At 46.1% G+C, this 7,146-nt stretch overlaps 1 long non-coding RNA gene across 1 annotated transcript in view; it reads right to left on the bottom strand.

The window, feature by feature from the left end:
• Positions 1-7,146, bottom strand: part of LOC142578931 (uncharacterized) — a 209,463-nt gene that overhangs the window by 44,943 nt on the left and 157,374 nt on the right. The window lies entirely within an intron of this gene.

The raw sequence follows: 7,146 nt of genomic DNA on the forward strand, positions 1-7,146 counted from the left end.
GTGCTTCTGGCTAACACTTCCACGGCTAGATCTGGTAAATATAAGTACCTAAGTTAGTGCACGGATTGATAGCCATCACCATGGCACAATTGGTAATGCAACGCGCGTGTAATGCGGAGGCTGTGGGTTCGGTCCCAACCGCCTCCGCTTTTCTTTTCGTCTACTTTCATTTCCATTGTCTTTATAATGTTCTACATTTCAATTTCAATCACAACTAATTTCCCCGATGCTTTCTTTGGCTTCATTGACTGTTGGCTTTATATGATAAGTCTCGTATTAACATACTCGAAGTGAGCTAGGGTCAGCAGGCTCACGTTAGCCTGCTAGTCTGCAACGAAAGCGCAGCTCGCTTTTTTATTCACGAGCCCTCACTTTTCCGACGCCTGTCCCGGTTTGGTGTTGTAAGCCTAAAGTTTGCCGATTGCTGCGAAACTAACAGGTACCGCTACGTGGTGCGGCCCGGAATAATGCTCGCGCGCCCCAGGGGGGGCAGCGAAGAAGAGCCCAGGATCCTGGTCATCGTAGTCCAAGCCACGAAGTCCAAGCGGCCGACGGTGGCCACGAACCCTCACGTAGGCCGCCGCGGCCACGTCGGCGCTTCAACCGTGGACGCTGTGTCTCCGGTACAACAGAGAAGCACGGGCACCACTCCGGAGACAGAAACCACACCGGTGGAAGACCGCATGCCTGAGCGAGTGTAACTGCGCATGTGTGAACTATTGTGAGACAAAGTGGCGGCGTCCGCTGACGCTCCTTCCTGTGCACAAAGGGGTGTCACAGTACAGCGCACGGGATAGCTCGTCTCGCGCTGACTTGTGACTTCGCGTAGATATTGCAGACGTTGGCAGAACTGCAACAGTAATATTAAAATGTATTTTTCGCTCTATACTGGCACTGCCGCGTTCTTCAGAGATACATATGTATACGTAAATCTTTCCTGATTCCTCGAGTTCGATTCCTCGAGTTCACTCCTGTTGGATGGTTATAGCCGCTCATTCCTAATAACAAAGATTTATGGCTTTCGAATGCGCTGTGTTTTCAATTTTGAAAGCAATGCTAGGATAATTTTCTGTAAATTATGAACGAATGTCTTGCGTATCTGAAACGTACCTATTTCGCCGCAGAATTTTCGTGGGATAAGAGAACCTAAAAGGTTATTGGCCACTACCTTCGCTTGAGAAACGATGATTTATTGTGGGCATTAACACCACTGTTAAATGCATATTTGTTTGATATTAATTTGCTGCACAAAGTAACGCATAAGGACAGCAGTATATCTTCCTAAATGAGCACAAGTTACTAGGGCAATGTGACTGAGGACTCCTTTCACTCAGTAGCATATTGGCGCGTCTCTCATAACCCGCTGTGGTCTTTCGGGATATTAAATCCCACACTTTAGCTTAATATATCGCTATCTCATTGCAAAACCGAATTCGTGTTTAGATGAAGCATGCTAAGTACTGCCTAACTGTATAGCATTGTTCTGCATATTCAAGACCATTTTGAACAGCCGGAACTATGCCCCGTCGGTTTTGGAAAAATCTTTGCTTTATCTGTCGTTTTATGTCTGTCATGTTAACTTTGTCGGAAAGGGGCTGTACTATTGGGCGTGAATCAGCGTCTGCACCTAACACAATCATATAGTAAGAGTGTTTACGTATTAGTATCTATGACGCAGCACAAGTGGCCAACTACAAGCTTATTTTATCGGTCATAGCATTACTGGCTACAAATAGACGCCGCAGTCGTCTCCTCACCACCGGACACATGCAGCGCCCCAGTCTCCGAACAAGCTCCTTTGTAAAACCTGCACTTGCGTGCTGTTTGACTAATTTGAAGACGTCATTTCTGGAAGCGCAATAAACTTTTGAGTTTGGTCATGAGCGAACATCGAACGATGAAACGAGTGGTTTTGGTTGGTCTCGTGATATTTTCGTAAGTAGGTGCTATTGGTGCCTATTCGGCATAGAAAATATTGCGGTCTTCAATGCGATTTTTCACATTCGGAGCCACGAAGATTATCTTTTGACGCCAAGTGTGCCTGTATGTTGATTATTGTATGCTTGTTTATATACGTTTGTTTGATTAACATGTGTGCGTTGTGATAAACAGACAACAAATAAACTGCAGTTTGGAGGCTTGCGTTAGTAACGCTTGTGTGCTACTTGGGAGTAGCACACAACAACGGTGACCACCAGGACATCTAAGAAACCAGCTATCGCCCATAGTGTAGAAGTGCTAAAAACGTAGTATTCACTTTAAAAAAAGACACTAGTCTAGTTTGATCAACTGTGAGCTGACACAGAGGGTGTTCCCGTGCTTGTATTTCAACTGCGATGAAGCACAATAATGCAGACTGTTGTCGCACTGGCTAGAACCTCTCGCATTCGCGGATTGACTACCCTTATACATACCTTCTTAATTCTTCATATACCTATTGTGACCAGAATTTCGAATGTCTGAAAACGCACAATGACCAGCTTATAGTCATTACTATACAAGCGTTGCGCTATAGAAAATTGGATCATCAAAATTAACGCATCATGAGAGTGACATGAAGAGACCTCACTATGGTAATTAATTATCCAAATATCAAAAACGTGGAGAGTTTTAGAAGTATCCACTCCACTTTACTGCTGCAATATTTTCACGGTTGCACCAGTTACATTACCTTTTGTTTCGTTCTTCGAAGGGCAGGAGCGGTTAGTCTTTCACGGGCCTGCATAAACATTTATCATGGCGAACGCGTCTGCTTTGTTAGTTGTCCTCCAGAGTTGTGATTTAAGACAGTGACTTCGAAACCCAGAAACGCAGCATTTGAAGCGCACTGGCCCCAACAAGTGTTGCGCGACACATTAAGATGGTCATGCGTTCACCACACTCAAGAAGAAGAGACTAGGAGCATAAAACAAGAAGGGAGAGGTATGTACACATGAATAAGGATGCTCAAAGGAAATAACACTGGCCAAACAAGGAATGTCGCGGTAGCCAACTTTTCGACACGAGGACTTGGCTTCACTAGGGCAGCAACTGTTAGTGAACTTGTCTGTCAACTTCATCTGTTGCTGCCCTGGCGAAAACAAGATCCCCTTGTCGAAACGTTGGCTTCATGCGACGTTCCATGTTCTACCACTGTTAATCGTATATAGAGTATAAGGTACTCTTCAGACTCCCGGGCTCTCATCCAAGCTCAGCAGTTCATTCTCCGACGTGGCACACGTGCCCTAGAAACACACGTGGGTCTGCTTCCTTCCCTGTAAACTCTCTAAGGTGCGAGATATTTGTCTACGGAGGCCTCAGGCTGCAGCGGGCCCGGCACCTACTGCCACCTGGACTTGGGGTTCTCCAATTCACAACCCTGGAACGTGTTCTAAATGCCCGGCTCTTGCGTCTACCGTGGACATCCATCACACTCTGTGGCTTTGCCCTAGTGCTCGGGATATTTGACACAAGATGCTCAGGAGGCCAAACTTGAGCCTAATGTTCCAGAGGTCAATGCCCGTTGTACAACAGACAAATGCGCGAACTTATTGTTGCAGTACCTGCACCATGCAGGTCTACATGCGTCTATTTTATGCGCATTTTCTTCATTTTTCATTCCACTCGCATCGCGGCAAATCTCCCCGATAAGAAAAACGATAAGCTACTTTCCTCTACCACCTGCATCTTGATCAGCCGTACACTAGCGTGGTTCTACGAAGTAGCTCGCACATGGTGAAACTTGTAACGTTAGAAAGGGTTTTGCCGATTTATCCGTCGACTGTTCGGCCTTTCACGGAGAGAAATACGAGAATTTGAAAGCACTGAAGTAAAGACATCACTGTCGCAGTGTCTCCGGCTCGATTTCCATACAAGGTGCAAGGGTGGAGTGAACTGGTTTGTTCATAACCTTTTGGAAAGTATTTCTACTACCATCGAGTGATAGTGCGCCTTGTGCGATCTGTTGCAGCAGTATACGGAAAACGTCTCTCAGTATAGATCTGAGCTGAAAGGACGAAGAAGCTTTTCGTGTGTTCAAGGGAAGATGTCTACGTTTGAGCCCTCTATGCTATTTCGGCCATTAGCTCGAGTTCTACTCGATGTTTGAAAAATGTTTCCACTGTCTGTTCTCGGTCATCAAAAAAGATTATTTTAAGTTGTTTTCATCAGCACAGGCTTTCACTAAGCTTTCCCTCGGACCCTCGGCGTCAGGCTCCAATCATTTGTATACTTGATTATGATGATGATGTTCTTAAAGACAGTGGCACATAACCACTCACGTGGATTGCCTCTATAAGCTCTTCTTTCTTACAACGCGCCTGCGTGTTTAAATTTATGGAAATCTCCGGTACCTGCACTTTAAAACTTCTCAAGATATTTTTCTGAAATATTATGGAAGTCTGGTCTAATATTTCTTTATTTATTTTATTGCATCACCAACTGAAGTCTATGCAAACTCCTCTCGTTCATGTCAAAAGTTATATTTTGATTTACATGACATTTAACGATATCATTTAAATAATTTTTATGAAGTTTTTCTTTTTTTTTTTTTTACATCGACCTGCTGGTTTTCGGTCAGCCTTCCGTAATGGGTAAGTGTCACTAAGTGGAGACAAGAACGAGGACAAGAAGAACGAGACCCGTGCCAACCGCCATCTACAGTACGCTAAGCGCCCAATACGCTAAGGCTTCAAGCGGTCATGGTCTACGAAAGAGCAGGCGAGAATCCGACCCGAGGTACGGGCTCGATGAACACCACCAGAGACGGCATGGCCACCACACGTCAAGCGACGAGCAGCATGTACGGCCGGCCGGCTCCGGGAGCGACACCGGCGGGCGGCCGCTTTCGTCGCAAGGCCAGCGACATGTTCGCGCCGATCGACAGGACAACCTCGGCTTCCCGCCACAGCGAGTTGACCGCGTGGTGCGTAGCCTGCGGCACCTTCGTCTTCATACTGTTCGCCCTGGCCGGCGCGCAGGAGATCTACAGCCGACTCCTTCACAGGCAGCACCATCTGGCCTCGACTCGGCACAACTCGCTCGGTGGCGCGGTCAGCCTGCGTCCCAGGATGGGGACGGCGGCGAACCTGACGGCGAACCGAGCTGCTGCGAACCGCGCCGGGGACGACCGCGAACTGCGGACGCCCGATAAGCGTGCGCAGACAAGCCCGAACGCCTCGAGCTCGAAATGACCGGCGAACTCGTCGCCTTACGCGCTTGTTTCTGTGTGGAAACACTGCGGGCGGGACTCAATAGTAAAAAGAATATGTCAGCGCAACAGTGACTTTCCTGTTGTTGGAAGGCTACCGCTCTAAAACAACACAAATTACGAAATACATGTCAGATAGTTTTAGACCTCGGATCACTACGTGAGACGATCACTTTGAATATGAGCGGCGTGAAGATTCTTGAGCGAAGCGGCGGAAATCGATGTGTGCCAATAAACGCCATCGCATAGATGAAGGCGATCATGCAGGAAAGCAAGTGTCTGGTCCAAATTATTTTCCTGCGTAGCAGGTGTAGATCCAGGGCACATTCAATGGGACCGGGAATGGGAGCGAGGAGGGGGGGGGGGGAGGGATGGACGCAACGCTAGCTTGCGTAGGCGCAGGCTACGTCGTGAGTTGGAGATATATGCAAGTCAACACACCGGAAGTGTGTGCGGCGCGACAGATTTGCGGAATTCGGTAGGTGCAGAAGAAGTGGCAGCTACTGGCTACTGTCTATGTCTACGAATTTGGAACGTGTGTACAACGTCAACGAGCGAATTTCGTTTTGTCAAGAATTCTACTTTAATACGCCATTTTTGTCTATTCTGTATGCTACAGCTACAAGTGCGTCGCTACGGTCAAAACAGAATGATAAGGCTTGTGACCACGAAATAAATTTTGGCAATACTCGAGACAACGTGTGGTAGGGTGAAGCGTGTGCGTGATGTGGCTTCAAGGTGCGTTCAGGGTGGTTCGTTTGTTCGAATTCCAGCCGCTTCACCAGCTAACAGTATGGCGCACTTTGAGATTTCCAGCTACTTAACGCAAGTAAACAATCTGCTTCAAATAAACAAACTGCTGCCATGTATCCATTGTTACGTTAGGTATTTCGTTCATTAGCTAAAAATGTCCTGTTTCTCGATTAAGAAGTAACAGCTCCTAGGAAAGCACCCTACAATATATTGGCGCAGGCAAGCTCCAGCTGGCATTATATTAGGGTGAATGAAGAGTATAAGATGTACAAGATCATGCAAAAAAGTTCAGACAAAAAAAGAAGTAGCCTGGGGGATTAAAGAATACAGCGCAAGCGCGAGAAAGCCACCGAAGGACGACGCAAGTTACTGAATTGTACCTCTACCTATATTCTCGCGATGTCGTTATGGTCCGCTGCCTGTTCCTAAGATTTTGCATGTTGGGTGACGATGCTAATATTAATTGTGACAAGAATATGATGGGAAATCCATTTTAAAAAGGCACTCAGTACGCTGAGGTACCCCGTCATAATAGTATACGAGGTGTCCGAGCTAACTTTAGCCAGAGTTTAAAAATATGCGAATGCTACGTAGCTCAACAGAGCCAAGGTACAAAACCAGAACCAACCTGTTTGCCGTCGCTTGGAGATACTCAAATTTTTTTCATTCTACCTAATTACAGAATTAGCCCTAATTAATGAATTTCTCGACTATTATAATTAGAAAAAGGTGTTAAAGAGAAAATTGCAGAGCGACATGAAAAACTCCCGATACAGCTTTCTGTTGCTCAATACGCGCGACATAAAAGTGTTTCTACGAGCCTGAAAGAACTCGCAAATGCACGCAAAATTGACGCGCGATTGGCCGCTCGAGGCGCTTTGCCTGTATTCGCGGGCTCCTTTCATGCTCGGAAAAACACTTCTATGTAACACATATTGAGCAACAGATAGCTGTATCGGGAGTTTTTCATGTTGCTGTGCAATTTTCTCATTGGAACTTTTCATCAAATTATAATATTTGGGAAGTTGAATAATTAATTAGGACTAATTTTCTAATTAAGTGGAGTGAAAAAATAACCTGAGTACCTCCAAGGACGCCAAACAACATTACTTTGGTTCTGTCCAGGTACGTGGCATTTGCATATTTTTAGAGTTTAGCTCAAGTTATGTGGGACACCCTGTATACACTGTTTTTTCGCGTCCCTC

Source organism: Dermacentor variabilis, chromosome 4 (assembly GCF_050947875.1).
Source record: "Dermacentor variabilis isolate Ectoservices chromosome 4, ASM5094787v1, whole genome shotgun sequence".
Lineage (NCBI taxonomy): Eukaryota > Metazoa > Arthropoda > Arachnida > Ixodida > Ixodidae > Dermacentor > Dermacentor variabilis.